Consider the following 22,011-nt stretch of genomic DNA (forward strand, 5'->3'; position numbering starts at 1 on the left):
TATGCAGAGAATGCACATTTGAAGAGGGTTGAAAGAGGAACCACATCGGTGAATGAATCGAAGGGACCAAACAGGGGGTGATTGGACAGGAACTTTAATCATCAACTTGATCGGAGCATTATAGGAGGAATGTTCTTCAAACACAGCCCTAAAATTGCTTGAAGCAATCGTTGGCATTTGGTTCCTTGATGCAGAGTCTGAACTAGTAGGGTTTGCTGAGGCAGATGAATTGGACTGTTTCTTGGAGATGCCGGATTTCACCATTTTTGAGAGTTGAAGAAACTTGAAAGAAAACAGAGTTCAAGAAGATGAAGGAGAAGAAGTCTGATGTTCAGAAGGCGTAAACCTCTCTTGGGGAAGAAGAAGGGGGTTTTATAGTGGCAGATTTGAAACGGTAATTGATTTTACCCTAAGTAAGATTAGATAAGGTAAAAAAACGTTTGGGTGTTTTCTTTGATTAAGAGAGGAAATCTCAGCCACAGATTAAGAAACAGTTTAAATTATTTTTCGAGATTTACCAAAAGGGGTTAGCATTTAATGAAGTGTCAGTCTAAGACATCACGTCTAAAGAACGTGTGGTGAGGGTGGGTTTAATCCGTTGTGCAAAAAGGGAAGATGTAACGGATTGGAGTTTTGGGTTAATAGGAAGAGACAGTTTAAAAGGGATTTGTTTATGGAAAAATGTTCTTTTTGTCATCATACCTAAAATAGGTCTGACACAAGGTTTATTCAAAAAGGGAATGGGTCAGTTACACAAGGAATGTTTTTTTAAAATTTTTTTTCTTATTTAATGAAGGATCATTAAATAGCACACCATGATTCAAGAATTAATGAAACAGTTGAGAAATCAATCAATGTGATTGCGGATTGAGACTTCATTGCAGATGGATCATTTGTTATTGCGGATGGACGGTTGAATGACTGCAGTAGAAGAACTGAGGATAACACTTGAACAAAAATTAGTAACAACAAACAATAAGGACCATTGAAAGATAAATATGATATATGGTTGCGGTACATATACTACGGTACACGGGATATACCAAAACTATCTATCATAAGTAACTTCAATTAGGACCGCAACTGAGACCAAGGATGGTCTGCGGTACCTATCAATTCAAAAAGAATTGTGGGTACGGATTCATCATTCCTAACATTTGTAAGAAACAGTTGAGTTTTGTAGATTCAAGTGCCTTTGTGAATACATCAGCAATCTCTTCATGAGTATGGACAAAAATTAGTTTAATGTTACCTTTCAGGATGTGGTCTTTGATGAAGTGATATCGTAGCTCAATATGCTTTGTCTTGGAGTGCAAAATTGGATTGTGAGAAATCGCTATAGCACTTTCAGAGTCACAATAAATTGGTATCCGCAGCATTCTGTATCTGTAGTCCGTAAGTTGTGATTTCATCCATAAGACTTGTGAACAACAGCTGGCTGCGGCCACATATTCAGCTTCTGTGGTAGATAGTTATACACAATTTTGTTTTCTTGATGACCAGCTGACGAGTCTTCCACCCAGAAATTGACATCCACCGGAGGTTCTTTTTTGATCTAGTCTGCATCCGGCATGATCCGCATCAGTGAATGCTTGTAGGCTAAAGTCATTCCCTGCAGGGTACCATAAGCCAAGAGTCTTGCTACCCTTTAAGTATCTTAGAATCTGCTTGGCTGCGGTCATGTCTGACATTTTTGGGTCAGCCTGGTACCTTGCGTATACACCTGTTGCAAAGACGATGTCTGGTTGGCTTGCGGTGAGGTACATCAATGAGCCAATAATACCTCAATAAGTCTTATGATCCACTGATTCGCCTGAGGGATCAGCAGATATCTTATATCCGAAGGCCATGGGGACCTTAACCGAAGAACAGTTGTCCATTGAATATTTCTTTAATAGTTCAGTGGTGTATTTCTCCTGATGAATGAATATCCCTTGAGGGACGTGTTTCACTTGAAGTCCTAGAAAGAAGTTAATCTCTCTATTCATGCTCATTTGGAACTTCTTGGTCATGAGCTTAGCGAATTCATTCACCATTTTTTGATTAGTTGATCCGAAGATGATATCATCCACATATATTTGTACAAGCATAAGGTGGTCACCATTTGCTTTTCTAAATAAAGTGGGATCAATCACTCCTCTTTTGTATCCGGACGAGACAAGAAATTCAGAGAGAGTCTCGTACCACGCTCTTGGGGCTTGTTTTAGACCGTAGACTGCTTTTTCAAGCTTGTAGCAGTGGTCTGGGAATTTAAGACTTTCAAAGCTCGGAGGTTGCTGAAGATAAACCTCCTCTTTTAATTCACCATTGAGAAAAGCACTTTTCACATCCATTTGATGAACCTTGATGTTCTTGTGAGCTGCGTATGCTAAGAAGATTCGGATGGCTTCCATTCATGCTACCGGAGCATATATTTCATCATAGTCAATACCTTCAAGTTGACTATATCCCTTGGCAACTAGCCTTGCCTTGTTTCTGACGACTGCACCGGATTCATCCAACTTATTCTTGTACACCCATCTCGTACCAACAATGGTGTGACCTTGCGACTTCGGAAAGAGCTGCCATACTTTGTTTCTTTTGAATTCTTGTAGCTCTTCTTATATTGCGGATATCCAGTCTGGTTCTAGTAATGCTTCTTTGATCGTTCGGGGCTCGACCGATGACATAAATTCTGCGTAGTGACAGTGATCAGATAAATCAATGGAAGATCGAGTCTGGATACCTGTGGATGGGTTGCCGATGATTTGACCTGCTGGGTGGTCCTTCGTCCATACATATAGACGGGGTTGCAGATAATCAGCAGCTGCGGTAGAGGGAATATCTTCAATATCGGAATATTCTACGGTTGGAGATGGCAGTTCCCCCTGGACTTGAGAACATCCTGCTGAATTGTCTTCAACTGGGAAGGTGGGATCAGAGTTTTCTTGGGCAGATGGTGAAGGTTCCCCCTGGAGTGCAGACGGGAGCTCCCCTTGAACCTGAGAAGGTTCCCCCTGGAATACGGATGGGAGTGTGATAATCCTCGAGTCTATTCTTGTGTCAATGTTCTCTATGTTTTCATCATCCGAGTCCGAAGAAACGTTTGATGGTTGAAAATCTCTGCGGATAGGGATTGGAGCTGCATCTTCTAGTACTGGAACCTCGATGGTTGTTGTATGGTCCGGAGTTGAGTTTTCCCCCTCAACCGGCGAGGTGGAAGTATTTAGTGATACCTCATCGGACGGTGTAGGACCAGATACGTCAGCATGCTGCTGCTGAGCTTCCAAGGACACAAGAACTTCGGATAATTTGGTTGTTTCTACAGGGTCGAAAAGATCATCATAGTTTACTTCAACTAGGTTTAGTGGACCCGAAGAGGCAGGAATATCACTTTCTAGGATTGCTGTGGTTTCGGTTGATGGAGCGGTGTTGCGGATGTGATAGTCATCAAATTTCACATCGAAGCTTTCAATTATCAGTCTTGTGCGTCTAATGAGAACCCTATAAGCAACTTTGTTAGTGGAGTAGCCAAGGAAGATGCCTTCATCAGACTTCGGTGCAAATTTGTTAAGGTGGTCTCTGTTGTTGATTACGAAACATCTACACCCAAATATATTGAAGAATCGGACATTTAGCTTGCGGTTGTTAAGGCCCTCATACGGTGTTTTGCTGAGACGTTTGCACACAATGCTTCGGTTCTATAAAAAGCAAGTTGTGGCCACTGCTTCGGCCCAGAAGTAGAGAGGAAGGTGGGCGAAGTTGATCATAGATCTGGCAACTTCTACTAGAGTGCGGTTCCTTCGCTCTACTTCCCTATTTTGTTGCGGTGTGTAAGGATATGAGAAGTTGTGAGTGATGCCCTTGGAAACCAAGAAACTATTTAGGAGATGGTTAGTAAACTCGGTTCCATTATCACTTCGGATACGTCGTACTGGTAACTTGATCTGAAGTTCAATTTCCTTGATGAAATTGATCAGTATCTGCGAAGTTTCTGATTTGAGTCTTAAGAAAGAAACCCAGGTGAACCGTGTGAAGTCATCAACTATAATCAGTATGTATTTCTTATGATGAAGACTGGCTACGGTAGATGGACCGCAGAGATCAATGTGCAAGAAGTCCAAAGGTTCAGAAATTGAGGAGTCAATCACCATGGGGTGACTTGCTTTGGATTGCTTTCCACATTCATATGCAGGACAGTGAGTATCATTGCTGAACTTGAGGATTCGAAGACCTCTGACTAGTTCTCCGGTGACCAAATTGTTGATGTATCTGAAGTTGAGATGAGCTAGCTTGCGGTGCCATAGCCAGCTTACTTCGGATACTGCTTTGGATAGGAAGCATAACTACGGTTTGCCTATGATCAGAGACACATCCAGAGGATACGTAGTGCCTTTGGATCAGGACTTCATCATACACGTGCTCATATCGCTTGTCATTACATAGCAAAATTGGTCATCAAATTCAACATGATGGCCTGCCTTACATAGTTGACCAACACTGATGAGATTGTGTTTAAGGCTTTCTACATAAGCAACCTTTTGAATAGAGAAGTTTCCCGTAGTAAGAACACCATAACCTCGGATTATCCCATTCGCATTGTTGCCGAATGGGACATTTCCACCATTGCAAATTGGCCTGAAATCCCGAAGGTATTCTAACCTTCCGGTCATGTGTAAGGAGCAGGCTCTGTCGATTAACCATTCTTCTTCTTGTTCCTCCTTGCACAAGGCCTGAGAATTACACGGTTAGTTTAGGCATCCAAACTAGTTTGGAGCCTGGGACAACGGATGAGTTTCTGATCGATGCATGAACTGGTTTCGTGTCAGCTTTTAATCCTAGTCCTGGGTGTTTGTGAGTTTTTGGAGTGTTGTGTTTCTTTGAAAAGTTATGAGTTTTCTGAAAAGGATTAGATTTGACATGAGATGAACCATTTTGGCAACTACATTGACATTGACATGCTGAAATTTTGTCTTTTGCTCTGACACCTTGTTTAGTCAGCGGTCTAAATGATGAGGTAAGCTTGTGACCGGTCTGAGGTTGGTAGCATCTGACATTGGTGCTATTGGAATTTGAAAAAGTTTGTTTCGAAAAAGATTTAGCACGTGTAGATCCTTTGAACCTTTTTATTGTATTTGGTAAAATGCCCTTCCACTTGTTAAAATTTTGATGTGATTTTAAAAGTGTTGGAGTGGGTAAGATACCCTTCCATTTTGGATCATCTGAGGAATAGATTTGAAAACCATTGTTTCGAAAAAACCTTTCTTTCTTTTGGGTTGTGTCAGATGAGTATGGAATGACTGTTGAAACTGTACATTCCTTTTTGCATGTTTCCTTGATGGAAGTGTTTTTTGAAAAATAGTGTGAGAAAACAAACTTTTCTGGACTCTTAGATTTTGGAAATCTGATATGTCTTTTGTTTCTAGAAAAGGTTTGTCGATTTGTGCTTCGGGATCGAATTTCCTTTTTGAAAGCCCTTTTTGCTAAGGTTTTTGGAGAACCGCAGTCATTAGTGTTCAGATGCGGTTTCTTGGAAGCCTTTGAAATTTTTTGAAAACGAGGGCTTGATTCATTCGAACTTGAAGATTCAGCGTTATGAGAGCATTGACCCACTTCCAAGTTCTCTACGGGTAATTCATGATGAATTGGCTGAAGCATCACAGAGCCTTTTATTGAGGACTGCGGTAAGGATGATTTGACTACCGTAGAGTAAGTCTGAGTTGGGACTTCAGTGGGACTTTTGTGGGACTTCTGCAGCTCATGACTACAGTGAGAGACATTCCGGTCTGAGGGCAGAGATGGGAAGTCCTATGAGACTTCGGGACTCTCTATGATAATTTCTTCATCAACAACTGATGAGGTCTGAGAATTTGGATAGATTTTGCCACATATATGAGTTTGATCATTTGTGTGACCCGAAACCTCAGGCACAATTTCCACAATGACACAATTATTACTTAGATTATGAAGTCTACCGAAGTGTGTTCTGATATCTCCGGGAAAGGTCTTGTCATTGACTGGGAAATGAAATTCTCGGTCCGGAGGGACATACAGTCCATTGGACCAACCCCAATTGTATGTATTCACCAAATTTTCAATACCTTCACTTTCATTGAACAGTTTTTCTATTAAAAGATTTAAGCGTACAATCTCACTCTAAGCTAAATCTCTTTGGTTCAAAGCTATCTCTAGTTGTGTTTCACTTAACATTCTTGCATCTTTTTCTAACTCTAAGTCCTCTTCTAACATAGCCATTTTGAGTCTTTTGTTGTCCATTCGTCCTCTTACATGAAACATCTCTTGGGACGCTATGTTCTTCTCATCTAAATCTTTGTTATAGTCTGTAAGGACGGCAGCACATGTGTCATTAAGATTGTCTATGAAGGGTTGATAGTCATGCATGCTATACTTTAGAGTTTGAATCATGAGTTTTACCTGTTCGACGATGCTTAGAGTTCCATCCTTTGCCATGTAGAAGTAGTTATTTTCCAGCTTTGTAGACCCATCATCATTCGCAGTTGCCAGCATGCAGATTTTGCCTTTTCCTTTGACATTGTTGATGGCTTCTTCTTCATCTCTGGATGAACAAACTTGATGGTCTCTTTTGACATGGGCTACGTATGCCCTAGCCTTTTCCTTTTCTTCCAATTCTTGAGCCATTCTTAGGTAGAATGCTCTGTCTTTCACTACATTTGCCTTGCAATCTTTTGTAAAATGATTCTCTTTGTTGCACTTGTGACAAATCACAACGTCACTTTTGTCTTCTGAGGGAGTACCGAAGTCAGTGGTTTGAATGGACTGCGGTGCCTCCTTTGATTGAGTATTATGAGATTGCGGTGGTGGATGAGAACTTTTGGGATATCGAGAATGGTTATTCTGCGGGTTGAAGTTTCGGTTGAATGGAGGTTTGTTGAACTGCTGATTCTTACGAAAAGAAGGTGGTAGCCGGTTGAACTGTTGACTAACAAGAGCAATAGCCTTCTGAAATTCTTCTTCATCATCATACTTTGAGTCAGCTTCGTATGACTGCGGTGTAGTGTCATACGAGGGAGAGTAGGATTGATTATGTGGAGCTTGTGCTATAAGAGCAAGTGGTCCTCCAAAGTCAGCACAGTCTTTGAGTACGGTGGATTCTTGTGCTTGCAGTTCCCCGTAGAGCTTGTAGAGAGAAAAAGAATGAATCTTTCTATCCCCTTGAACTATCATCTTAGCAGTAGTCCAATGTCTTCCCAAACCGTTGAGAAATTGAAGGTTTGTTTCATGGTTACTGCGGATGGTTCCAGCATTCGATAATATCGAAGGACTCTTCTAAACTTTCGCCAGTAGGAGCTTTGAAATTGTTGAACTCATTGAGTGTAATTGTGAGCTTCTTATCTTGAGATTGTGCTAAGCCTTCGTACAAATTCTTGAGAACTTCCCAGATCTCTTTTGCTGATTTGCAGTTTATGATAATGTCGAAGTTGTCAGGAGCAACTCCACAAGAGATTTCATAAAAAGCGACAACATCATTTTCCATTTTATCGAGATCATCTTTGGTAGGACGATTCATGACTGGTTGTCCTCCTCCTAGTCTGGCTGTGGCGCCATCAGTTTGAACTAGTGTAAGAAGAGGAACATGTGGTCCTTCTTCTATGGACCGCCATACATCTCTACCAAGTCTCCTTAAGTATCTTTCCATTCTCTGAAACCAGTGATGATATTCATTTGCCACCATTATTGGGGCTCGATTTGAACCACCAACACTGTTGGAAACATTCAGAGATAATGTTTGTGCCATTTTTCCTTGTTTTTTTTTTTGAAGTTTTTTTTTGAGAAATGAGCTTCAGTGGTATAGAAGGCCTTTTGAAAACCAGAGTTTTGTTTTTCGAAAAGCAACCACTATGGCTCTGATACCAATTGTTGAGAGAAGAACTTGAGACACACCTGAACAAACGTTAGAACAAGTATAGTTGCGGAATAGTTTATCTCAAAGGATCTAAATTCTCAACAATAATAATAAATTAACGAGTTAGATAATTAGAGAGTTAGTTGCGGAAATGTAAGGAAATATAATGACAACAGGTGATATATCAAGTATACACATAAGTTGATTCATAACATGGAATGCATTCAGACCAAGTTAGTAAGTGAGATCAAACTTAGTGATTAAGTCACGAATGACTTGCTCCGAGGAGAAATAGTATTCAGTTATGTTCTAGTGAACTTTGAGATTAGAGAGAGATTTAAGATGCGTAATTAGATAGGAGTGAGAGATGCAATTGATAGCATCGAAGTTGTTGTATTAAAAAGATTGAGATATATATATAGAGACTCAGGGACTACATTGGATCAAATCTCTATGTGTGGCCATGCAAGGCATACTGGACAATAGACAGTACTACAATAAAAGTAGATAAAGTTAAACTAAGTAAACTAGTATGTAAGAAAGGCTGCGGTTGATGATGACTTCGGATGAGGTTGCTGATGAAGCTTTGACTGCGGATCCTTGAGAGCTGCGGTAGCTCAAGTTCAAGAGGGTCACTTTTATGATTCAACATGTTCAACGTACACCGTTTCTTCAAGTTCCCCATTTAAGAAAGCACACTTCAAGTATACATACCTGCATTCATACTAAAATCAGTGTCACTAGGACAGAACAAAAGTATTACGATTGTTGGACAGCACAAGTAGACTTAGAGACATATGGTCAACCCTGGGAAGATGTAGCCTGATCAACTACATTATCCGAGGAGTGATTAGCATGTGCCTAAGTATGGTTGTGAGGTTACAACAAGTCTAAAAACTTACCAACACTACTACAACGAGAACAGGAGAACATAACATTAAACTTAAAATACTATAGGAGTATTTTTTGTTACTATTAATTACCTATCTGAGAACTAAAGGTCTTTATTAAGTATGTCAATAGTTGCGGAGTGGATACGCTAAGGTCATAGGTAACTAGGATGGCATAGACTTAGAATCTGTGATCTTTGCTCTACTTCCTGTTCCTTGTTTGGTTGTGGGCTTAGAGTTAGGGTCACTTATTTGAAGGTCTATCCTATCTAGGTTACATATGACTGGTATGGACTACGCAAATGTTGGAGTAACTGATAAAGATCATCTTATAATTATCTAGTTAGTTCGTCTATTGATTATTTCCTTATCCCTTTTCTCGCGTAGATATAATTGTTGGATTCCATTTTCCCGGAGACCCGTACTATTCCAACAACGGCAATGCAGGATGGCTTGGAGAAGATCCAGAAGATGATCACCCAATCCCTTTGGATGATCACGAAGCTGAAGGCTTTTCTGATGGTTCTGACTCGGAGCCAGAAGTCAACAACCTACCCCCAGCTGCTCAAGACCCAAACCTGAATCCTCGTCCAGCATTTCAAGGACCCACTCCGCTGTGGGCCACAAAGTTGAACAGATGGAGTCAGGAACATGGTCAACCCATACCCTACAATGGAGACAGAATCTTCTACAACCTCACTGAGGGAGGCTCAGCTGACAGGGTCCTACCTGTAATGGTCTGTAGGATTGCTCGGAACACCGAGCAAGGTCGAGCAGCTATCGACCGAGTCGTGGAGATTGACGCCAACTTTGGCATTAACACCGTCCGCATTCGCCAACTTGAGTCTGCTCATGAAAGGACTCAGGTCCGCAATGCAGTTCTGCAAAGGGAACTTGCTGAAACCCAAGCTGAAGTCAGGGAACTTCGAGCTCAGCAAGCAAGATCTTATAGGCGCGTGAGAGACATATAACGCCTTCTGTCGGATTCAAGAAATCACTCTAATAGTTCTCGTCACTGATAGACTCTCATCGACTTCTCTTTTGGATGTAACCTAGTTTGTGTAAAAACACTAGTCTAATTTTCTATCTTTGTAAATCTTACACCCGTTAGGTCTTGATTAGGTCGTAGTCTGTCAAAATGTTCCATCTTGGTTGATGTAAGACCTACTTCTAGGTCATTTTTCCCGAACTCATTACATCTGTAATTCCAGTATTATTGACAGATATCTAATCTCATGGAAATTATATCCAAATGCTTTCGTTTACAATCAATCGTGTTATTCATTTGTGCTGTTGGACTAGGGAGAGTTAGTCCATGAGTCATTCTTATCTATTTCCTATTAAATTCTTATCAATATCTTCATCTTTGAAAACTTATAGTTGAAAGATGCCTCCACGTCGATCGACAAGACGCGATCCTCCTGCACCAACACCACCTGCTCCTCAATTCGACACGGCAGCCCTGAATGCTGTTGTAGCTGCAGCTGTGGCTACAACCATGGCACAATACCATTCTTCTGGTTCCACTGGAGGAGGAACCCCTGTCCTATCTACTCATGGTGAAATCCCTGTGCGCTCCAGAGAGTGCTCCTACAAGGACTTCACCAACTGCAAGCCATTGTCCTTCAAACGGACTGGCGGGGTCATTGCCCTCTCGCAATGGTTCGAGAAAACCGAATCGGTTTTCGAAATCTGCTCCTGTCCAGAGGAGAGCAAGGTTAAGTTTGCTGCTTGCACCTTTGAAGTAAAAGCCCTAACATGGTGGAATAGCCATGTTAAGTCACTATCGCTTATAGTGGCTAATGCTATGGGCTGGGAAACTTTAAAAGACCTCATGATTGAGGAGTACTGCTCGAGGGGCGAGATCCAGAAGCTGGAGGAAGAACTGTGGAGCCTAACCATGAAGGGCTCCAACGTAGTCGCCTACACCGCCAGATTCTGTGAACTGGTGGCCCTCTGTCCCAACATGCTTCATACTAAGGGAAAGAAAATCGAGAGATATATATGGGGGCTGATGCCGCCATACGAGGGAAATGTTTTGGCATCACACCCCACTACATTTGATAGTGCCAAACGATTGGCACAGCGGCTCATAGACCATGGGGTTCGTACGCCGGCCGCAACAACAACCCTGGCCATCTCAGAACCCGCCAGAACCGCTGATTCCAAGCGGAAGTTTTGGGATGAAAAAAAGAAGACAAAGGCTGCCAAAAAGCAGCAGGTCGTGGCAGTACATGCTGCGATAACACCTGCCGTTGCTGCTCCGGTAAAGCAGTACGCTGGAAGCTTGCCTAAGTGCAACAAATGCAACTTCCATCACGTCGGTGCCTGCCGGGAAATGCAGTGTTTGAACTGCAACAGGAAGGGGCACACTGCCTGTTTCTGCAAAGCTCCGGCTAGGCCAATCACCCAAATCCCCGGCGCTGGTGTGAACCAAACTTGCTACGGTTGTGGCGAGATGGGCCACTACAAAAGGAACTGCCCGAAGGCAGGGTTTACCGGTGGAGTGGCAAGAGTTCTGGCCATAGGCCATGAGGAAGCGGTTGCCGACCCCACAGTGGTCACTGGTACTTTTCTCCTCGATAACTCTTATGCATGCATTTTGTTTGATAGTGGAGCGGAGAGGAGTTTCGTGAACCAAAAATTTGCTCATTTACTTAAGCAAAAATCATGAGCACTTAAAGAACCGTTCACTGTAGAAATGGCTAACGGAAAGACAGAGAGCACTAGCAGTATATACATAGGGTGTACCTTAACACTTGATAACCATTCATTTTCGATCGACCTCATGCCGGTTTCTATTAAAAATTTCGACGTCATTATCGGCATGGACTGGTTGAGTCTTCATGGTGCCGACATCATGTGTTACGAAAAGGCTATACGCCTTAATCTGTCATCTGGCGACAAACCCGGCACGAACCTTCGTATCATCTCGAGCATTCAAGCTCAGAAATTCTTGCGAAAGGAATGTCGCGCATTCCTTGCTCATGTGGTCGATGTGAGCCATGAAACGAAAGACATTCAGAACATTCCAGTAGTACGCGACTTTCCCGACATCTTTCCAGAAGAACTCCCAGGATTACCTCCACAATGTCAAGTCGAGTTTAGAATCAACTTAGTTCCAGGGACTACTCCCGTAGCCAAATCGCCCTATCGTCTAGCACCTGCAGAGATGCAAGAACTGTCCTGTCAACTTAACGAACTGCTCAGCAAGGGCTTTATAAGACCAAGCTTCGCACCCTGGGGAGCTCCAGTCTTGTTCGTCAAGAAGAAAGACGGATCGTTTCATATGTGCATCGACTACAGGGAGCTCAACAAACTGACCGTCAAGAATCGTTATCCTTTGCCTCGTATTGACGATTTATTTGACCAACTTCAAGGGGCGAACTTCTTTTCAAAAATCGACTTAAGGTCCGGATATCACCAACTACGAGTGCTAGGGGAGGATGTTCTGAAGACAGCCTTCCGAACTCGTTATGGGCACTACGAATTCGTAGTGATGCCGTTCGGATTAACAAACGCGCCCGCAGTATTCATGGATTTAATGAATAGGGTGTGTCGTCCGTACTTGGATCAGTTCGTCATCGTCTTCATCGATGACGTACTTATCTACTCTCGTAGTAAGGAGGAGCATAGTCAACATCTGCGACTAGTCTTAGAAACCCTTCGTTCGGAGAAGCTCTATGCGAAGTTCTCGAAATGCGAATTTTGGATCCGACGAGTCGAATTCGTAGGGAACGTGGTTAGCGAAGAGGGAATACACGTGGACCCTTCCAAAATTAAAGAAATTGAGAACTGGTCAGCACCGAAGACGCCTACAGAAATTCGTCAATTTCTAGGTCTCGCTGGCTACTATCGCAGGTTCATTCAGAACTTCTCCCGAATTGCGAAACCTCTTACGACAATTGACCCAGAAGGGCGTGGCCTTTGACTAGGAAGAGAAGCAGGAGAGAGCGTTCCAAACGCTCAAAAGAGCCTTGTGCACCGCACCAATACTATACCTCCCCAAAGGGATAGAAGACTTCGTTCTCTATTGTGATGCGTCAAATCAAGGACTCCGATGTGTTCTGATGCAGCGAGGTAAGGTCATCGCCTATGCCTCGAGACAGCTAAAGACACATGAGGTCAACTACACTACCCACGATCTTGAACTAGGAGCAGTTGTGTTTGCTCTGAAAATCTGGAGACACTACCTGTACGGTACAAAGAGCACAATCTTTACAGACCACAAGAGCCTACAACATATATTCGACTAGAAAGAGCTCAACATGAGACAACGACGGTGGGTCGAACTACTCAGTGATTACAAATGCGAAATTCGTTATCATCCGGGTAAAGCCAACGTAGTAGCTGACACCCTAAGTCGGAAAGAATATTCTGGTCGTAGAGTCAAATCATTGACTATGACTATCCGTTCACACTTGTCCACGGAAATTAAGGAGGCTCAGCTCGACGCTCTGAAACCTGAAAATGTGGCGAGTGAATCCCTGAGAGGGATGGATAAGAACATGGAGGTTAAGGGTGGCGGAGCTTATTTTCTCATGGATCGGATCTGGACCTCGAAACTTGGTGGTTTCAGAGACTTGGTCATGAACGAGGCGCACAACACTCCTTATTCCGTACACCCGGGTTCAGATAAGATGTATCTGGATCTTAAAAAGTTATACTGGTGGCCTAACATGAAAACAGAGATTGCTACCTTCGTAAGTAAATGCCTTACTTGCGCAAAGGTCAATGTCGAATACCAGAAGCCCTCAGGTCTTCTGCAACAGCCTGAGATACCAGAATGGAAGTGGGAGCGGATAACTATGGATTTCATAACCAAGTTGCCCAAGACAACGGGTGGACTTGATACCATATGGGTCATCGCCGATAGATTGAACAAGTCCACACACTTCCTGCCTATCAAGGAAACAGACAAGATTGAGAAACTTAAAAGAACTTACATTAGGGAGATTGTATGACTGCACGGTGTTCCCATATCCATTATCTCAGACAGAGATAGTAGATTCGCTTCAAGGTTCTGGCAGTCGTTACAAAGTTCCCTAGGAACTAGGCTGGACATGAGTACACCCTACCATCCACAGACAGACGGGCAAAGTGAGAGGACTATGCAAACCTTGGAAGATATGCTGCGAGCCTGTGTGATCGACTTTGGGAAAGCATGGGATACTCATTTACCCCTTATAGAATTTTCCTACAACAACAGTTATCACACGAGCATAAAGGCTGCTCCATTCGAGGCCTTCTATGGCCAAAAGTGCAGATCCCCTCTGTGCTGGGCTGAGGTGGGTGATACCCAGTTAGCTAAAGGACGAGTTCCTGACAGCACTCTCACAGGTCCGGAGATCATTCGGGAAACGACAGAGAAGATCGTTCAGATTCGTGAACGATTGAAAGCCTCTAGAGACCGACAGAAAAGCTACGTTGATAAACGAAGGAAACCATTGGAATTCCAGGTGGGCGACCGTGTTCTATTGAAGGTCTCACCCTGGAAGGGCTTGATACGCTTTGGAAAGCGTGGAAAGCTAAATCCAAGGTACATAGGGCCTTTCGAGATTCTCGCAAGAATCAGCCCTGTAGCTTACAAACTTAACTTACCGCGCGAACTCAGTAACGTACATTCTACGTTCCACGTCTCGAACTTGAAAAAGTGTATGTCCGATGAGACTCTTGTAATTCCGCTCGACGAGATCGAGATCAACGAGAGCCCCAACTTCGTGGAAGAACCTGTAGAGATCATGGACCGTAAGGTCAAGCGAACGAAGCAAAGCCGCATCCCGATAGTGAAGGTTCGCCGGAACGCCAAGCGAGGACCTGAATTCACTTGGGTGCGAGAGGATCAGATGAAACTGAAATATCCTTGTCTTTTTACTTAGTTATTTGTAACTATTTATTTCCTTAAACTCTAATTTCGGGACGAAATTCCCTCTAACGGGGGGGATGATGTGACAACCCTAAATTTTCATTCGTACAACCCCTACAGTCCAGAACTGCAATTAAAAGTTAAATACTTTTCTGCTAATTTTTAGCCAGTTTAAAGTCTGTTTGTGTATTTTATTTAATTATTCATGAATCGAACGGATAAAAGGAAGTGAATTCTGGAATATTGGGATAGCAATGGAGCAACCAACACCTTAATTAGGTGTTCACGGCCAAACAAAGTTAGTTTGGGCCGTGAACTCTATCATGGCCGTGAACTCATGCCTTAGGCATGAGTTTACTCCCCAAATCCCTCATTTCTCACTTCCACCCTCATGAACACTTACCATTCTCTCTCAAGTAGCATCCCGTTCTTCACCCGATTCTCCGAAAACGTAAGTTTTACTTGACTTGATTTGTTCTTATATCCTATCACCTAGTGTTTATACATCATTTCATCCATTCATTGTTGATTTTCACTTAGATCTTCAAAACACCAAGAACACACACTAGTGTTCTTGGACCTTAAACACCCAATCGAGCTTCTATCTTGTAAGTACACTTGCCCTAGCTTCTTGTGTGCTTAGTATGATCTTAATAAAACTTGAAAATCATCAAGAATCATAATAACAAAGGAGTTTATGGCCAAGGATGTTCTTGGGCCGTAAACCCCTCTTAAGGTGGCTAAATGGACCCTAGTTCCTTCCTAAGCCTTGGATGCCAACCTTGATCATTCCTAGAAGTGTTTAAGACCTTAAACAACAATCAAAACAACTCCCCATAAGAGTTTACGGCCGTAAACACATAAGGAAATGGTCCTTAGGCCGTAAACTCTACAAGGTAGTATTATTGTGCCTCTAATGCTTTCCTAAGGCTTGAACTTGATCATTGGATGCTCGATCTTGATTTATAAGACCTTAAATCACCAAATGGCACTTAGTACCATGAGTTTACGGCCATAAACTCATGGGGGAAGTGACCTTAGGCCGTAAACTCCATAAGGAGTGGTTCTTGGGCCACAAACTCCAATGCCATGCCATGCAACCCTTAGATGCAATCCTTAGGACTTTCAACACTTAAATAAAGTGTTTTACATGTCTTAAGATGTCTTAACTTGGTTAATTAGTTGTTTAATGACTAATTGAATACATATATGTGTTATTATATGTTAACTTGGGTCATTGAGTGTGTACAAGTCTTCACTTGACACCTAGCATCCTATACTTTCCGTTCATCCAAACCACTCACTACAGGTGAGTTCATACCCCTTAATTAACCTTTTAAATGTTTTTAAATGCTTTTATGGGGGGGAATACAAGTTGAACTATTATTGTTATTATATCAATCACATGTGATTAATAACTACCAAACAAGTGGAATTCTTACTTTTCAAACCGTGTTATCAAACTGTTTTACTTCAAACTGTTTTACAAACTCTTTTACATATCAAATACTTTTATTAAACTCTTTTAACTTATATTCTATGTATCTATACGGATATAATTATATAAGTAGGATTGAAAGGACTTAGGACTGATAGCTCAACTTACTTCCTGTTCCTTGTTTGGTTGTGGACTTAGGGTATTAGGGTTATTTGTCCGAAGATCGTTTGAATCCTCGTTATATATCATGTATATGTGTATAGATATAAAAGGTTACTTATTTCATTCAGTTCAATGCCTTTGGGTAGCAAAGGTATACAAACATGTTCATATACACAAACAACATTACTAGTAAACTATAATAGGTATAGTTTAGGAAGATACTATTAGTAGAACAATGAAACATACAATGAGTCAGTTCATTCATGAGTACTACATAGTGATGAGAAACAAACATAATACATAGTGATGAGAAACAAACATAATACATAGTGATGAGAAACAAACATAATACATAGTGATGAGAAACAAACATAATACACAGTGATGAGAAACAAAACATACATGCTAGACAGAGAAAGAACACACAATACAGCTAGCACATACATATACATATACATATACATTACATACAGTTATGTGAGCCACTTAACGGGGGACATGGCACTACCTGTCATGACCCGTTTTGTATCCAGAATCCCCTTAATTGGGGAGCGTATAAGTTTGTGTATAGATCTATACTGGATTGACTATCCTACACCTCGCTACAGTGGGACTTGCAAGTCTACGGGTGCCAAACGTCATTTCTTACGACGTCTTACATCGTCGTTTTACTATAGAGTCGATAGCAGGATACAGGCCGATCACATGGTACTTTAAATAACAATTAGTTTAAAGTAGTTAGTACAGTAGTAGTTACTTAATACAACACTACAATACTATTTCATTTTCCCTTTACATTTACTTTGTGATATTCACACAATAAACAATAATGTAAGAAATATATTTTTGGTTAATGATAGTCAGATTTGGGAAAATACACACTCTTACAAGAGACACACACACAAATACTAGATGCCTTGGTAGAAGGCTACTTTTAGTAGGAAAAATAGGGTTTTCTAGGAGAGTTCAAACAATTACAAACTTTTACAAAACTTATACATTACAAACATCTTACAAATTCTTTCATACAAATATAGACACTAATATACTTATGATCTCACCAGCTTTAAAGCTGATAAACTCTTTCAAAATAACTTGTATTCTCAGGTCACCAGTAGACAAGTACCGGTGCCAGGTTCTGAGAAGATGGAGCTCGTTCAAGACTCATCTTTTATTTTGATGTATATTTTTGGTGTCTATATAACTTGATAGAACACAATTGTGTGAAATTATATTATTAATCCAATGGATGATGTTGTTGTTTGTTTACTACTTTGCATTGTTGTGATACTCAACACGACGTCCTCCACCCCCGAACGTTTCCGCTGTTCCGGTTTTGGGGTGTGACATTATAAGACACCAAAAATGAATAATCAAAATAAAAGATGAGTCTTGAATGTGCTCCATCTTATAAAAACTTGGTAATCTGTACCTGTCTACTGGTGACCTGAGAATACAAGTTATTTGAAAGCGTAGATCATCATTAAAGCTGGTGAGTTCATAAGTAATTTAGTGTCATTGTTTGTATAAGTTTAAAGAATGTACTTGTAAATGTTTGATGTAAAAGTTTGTAAGTATTTGATGTAAATGTTTTTAAACATCCTAGAAAATCCTATATTTCCTACTAAAGTAGTCTTCTACCAAGACTCAACTGTTCTCGATGTTTGTCCTTTTGTAAAAGTGTGATTTTTCCCAAAGTATGACTATCATTACCAAAATATAATTTATCATTACCGTTTATGTGAGAAGATCACAATGTGAATTAATTGGGAAAAATAAAGATGTACTGTAGTTTTATCTAGGTAACTACTAATGTACTAACTACCTTTAAACTTGTTAGTTAGTTAAGGTAAAATGTGAGATGATTTTAACCATACTCGATTGACCTGTATAACACGATGTTCTAGACGTCAAAATGATATGACATTCGTCTCCCATAGACCTACAGGTCCCACTGTAGCTAGCAGCAAGGTGTAGGAGGGTCAGTCTCGTATAGATCTATACACAAATTCACGCTCTCCCTCCAGGAGACTATAGGTATAAAACGTGACATAGCAGTATATGCCGAGCCATGAAGTAGTATCTCAAATTAATGTTATAGTATTCTTGTATTTGTATAGTATGTACTAGTGTAGTGTATGTTCTCTCTGTCTAGTATGTAGTATGTTCTCTAGTTTATAGTGTGTAGTATGTATTGTTTCTCGTTATAGTATGCTTAATTTGTTTCTGTTTATAGTGAGTATTGTTTCTCGTTATAGTATTCTCTATCTATTTCTCTTTATAGTGACTATCGTGTCTCGTTATAGTATGTACTGACTCATGTATGAACTGACTCTTTGTATGTTTCGTTGTTCTAGTAATAGTAATAGTGACTTCCTAAACTATACATATTATAGTTTACTAGCAATGTTGTTTGTATGAATGAACATGTTTTTACACCTTTGCTACCCAAAGGTATTGAACTGAATGAAGAACTTTAATGTCTATATACATACACAAAATATATAACTAAGATTCAAACGACCTTCGGACAAACAACCGATACCCTAAGTCCACAACCAAACAAGGAACAGGAAATAAGGCGAGTTATCAGTCATAAGTCCTTTCAATCCTACTTATATAACTATATCTATATAGACATGATTTTGAGAATAACATAAGTTTAAAAGAGTTTAATAAAGAGTTTTGCATATTAAAGATTTGTAAAACCATTTGAATCAATTTGTTTGAAAACACAGTTTGAAGTATAAGAAATCTGTCTGTTTGATAGTTATTAATCACATGTGATTGATATAATAACTATAATGTTTCTACTTGTATCCCCCCCCCATAAAAGAATTTAAAATCATTTAAAAGGTAGGTTAAGGGGTATAAACTCACCTGCAGTGAGTGATACGAATGAAAGATCGATTTGTAGGATGCTATGTGCCAAGTGAAGACTTGAGCACAACAGATCCTAATAAGCATATAAAGAGACATATATGTATATAATTAGTGTTTATAAAACTAATCATGTAAGGAACACACCTTAGGAACTAGGAACACTTATATGTAAGTGTTATAATCACAAAGGATTGAATCTAAGGAGTTTAAGGCCACACTATGGTGTTTACGGCCATGTGTTCACGACCATATGAGTTTACGGCCATAGGGTTTATGGCCCTTTGAGTTTACGACCATAAACTCATGAAGTCTTGTGCCAAAGAGGTGATTTAAGGTCATACCAACATCATGGAAGTGTTCTAGACCCAATCCAAGCCTTAAGGAAGAGTTTATGTCCAACTAGAAGGCTTAACAAGGGTTTACGGCCAAGGGTGATTTAAGCTCATACCAACATCTTGTGTATTGGATGCTTTCAAGTAGCATAACTAGTAAGTAATACACAAAGGAAGGTACTTATGAGTTTAGAAGCCTTAGGGGTGTTTGAAGTCCAAGAACTTAGTATGTGTTCTTTGTGTTCTTGGTGAAAATGAAGAACGCTTGAAGATCAAACCCAAAAGAAGAAGTTAATGGATGAAATCAAAGGGTGATATTAGATAATGAGATGTATCAATGATTCAAGGGAAGAACACTTACAATCTTGAAGATCTAAAAGTGAAAAATCGGATGATAGTTGAGAGAGAAATCAAGTTCTTGAGGTTGAAGTGGTGAATAATGAGGAATAAGGATGTAATATCATGTTTATGTTGGATTAGTGTCTAAGTCCATACCTATAATTGGTATATACTTGAACCGACCCGGCATGGTCCATTTGGGTTGCATGGCATCAGAACAATTGGATAGTCCTTTTAATGAGAAGAATATATTTGTGACATATTAATATATTATAAGTTCTAATATATTAATATGAAATCATATTATTTAATTAGTATTGATCTAGAATTAATTTGGAATTAATTTAGTGATCAAAAGAGACTAAATAAATATATGGGGATTGATTGTGTAAATCATAGATTCTTATATATGTGGGCTCATGATCCATGATTCCTTATGTTGGGTTTAACCCATGTGGTGGCCCATGGATACTCCATGGAGGTTAAAACCCATGGAGCATAAGGAATGGGTTAAGTCATGGGTTACATGGTGTAACCCTAATGTGCACACTATATAAAGACCCCATTGTTGGTGAAATCGGCACTAGTGTATTACATAGAGGGGAAGCCGATTTCATAGAGATATAAGACTAATATCTTCTCTCATGGTTATTCCAAATGTTCATGGTGTTGTGTGAACCATTTGAGGTGTCACACTTGGGGCACTAGGCTCTTGAGCTCCATGGAATCAAGCACCAAACAAGATGTATGTAATTCTACTAGATTTTATATTATATGTACTTTATATTATGCTAGTTAGAAAAATACCTTGGAAAATTGATATTTTCATGTATAATAGAGAAAACATAGATCCAGGGTATTTAGGGTTGCATGTACACCATAGGAGTGTTAGAATGCTCAAAACCCAACAGTGGTATCAGAGCCTAGGCTTGTTTTCACTTATACTTGATGTAAACTGCTTAAAAAACGAAGTTTTGTGCTATCTGAACAGCGGACTCGACGAGTCCAAGACAAAATGCATCCAACTCGACGAGTTGGTTCGTGCACTCGACGAGTTGGAACCCCAAACAGCATATCTTCGAGTTTTGGTGCTGGAATTGGTCTAGAATCATTACCTTTGACTGTTTTGGACTTATAAAACCTGTTTTTGATGTGGTAATGATTGTGTTAAACCAATTTCAATGCTATAATCGAAGTTTCAAGTTTATATATGTTTATGTAATTCTTAAAAATTGTTGATTATGAATGTTCATGCTTATGAGTTTTGGTAGATCATACGAATTATGTGCAAATTGTTTGTTATTATAATTCTTGATCTCAATGAAATTGTAAGGAGTCCATAACTTGTCCTCAAATTATGGATTACCAAAAGTTTTTTATGTTTCCTTGATTTTTGAGTTAGTTTAGATTAATGAAAAAAATTGTGTTTTAGTTGTTTTTTGATCCAAATTAATCTAGAGTTAGTTAATAAAATATGTTTTTGTAACTTGTCTTCAAGTTATATGAAAAGTCATATTTATGAATCTTAAAACTCATAAAAGTGTCATAGGTTACATAAAAGTGAAGAGTCTTTTTCATTAAATAGTATTATGACTCCATAACTTGTCCTCAAGTTATGGATGTTAAAGAGTCACTTCTTTAAAAGATGTCATTAAAAGATAAGGAGTTACATAAAAATGAAGAGTCTTCATCTTAATGTACATAAAACTCATAAGTTATGAAATGAAAAGTCTTGAATAGTTTCAAAACTTGCCCTCAAGTTTTGGAATTTGTAAAGTTACTCTTCATGTATACTTTAATTCCAAATTTAACCCTTAGAATTTTAAAAGCTAAAATTCAAACTTTATGGACTTCATTAAATTAATTAAAGTGTTTAATTAAAAGAGTTAATAATTCCATAAAGACATGGTTTAAGTTTAATTAAATTAAGAGTATAGTTTAATTAATAGATTAAACCACCAAGTATTTTAAATGTTTAAAATACACCCTTATACTATTATTATAATTTTAATTATATAGATATGTATAAGATAAAGTCAATCTTACCATTAGTAGGCCTCATTCACGAAGCCGGTCTATAAGGGGGGTATAAGGTTACTGCCTATAAAATGGCAGTTTAATGGGTGTCCACTCTCACCCACCGCTTCCTTGACTGGTGGAGGGTCGTTAGCCGAACGGGTAGGAAAGGACTATAATTCTCCCTTCATTAAAAGTATAATGATAAATACTAAGTAACT

This window comes from Lactuca virosa, chromosome 5 (genome assembly GCF_052849685.1).
Source record: "Lactuca virosa cultivar CGN04683 chromosome 5, Lactuca_virosa_CGN04683_v6, whole genome shotgun sequence".
Lineage (NCBI taxonomy): Eukaryota > Viridiplantae > Streptophyta > Magnoliopsida > Asterales > Asteraceae > Lactuca > Lactuca virosa.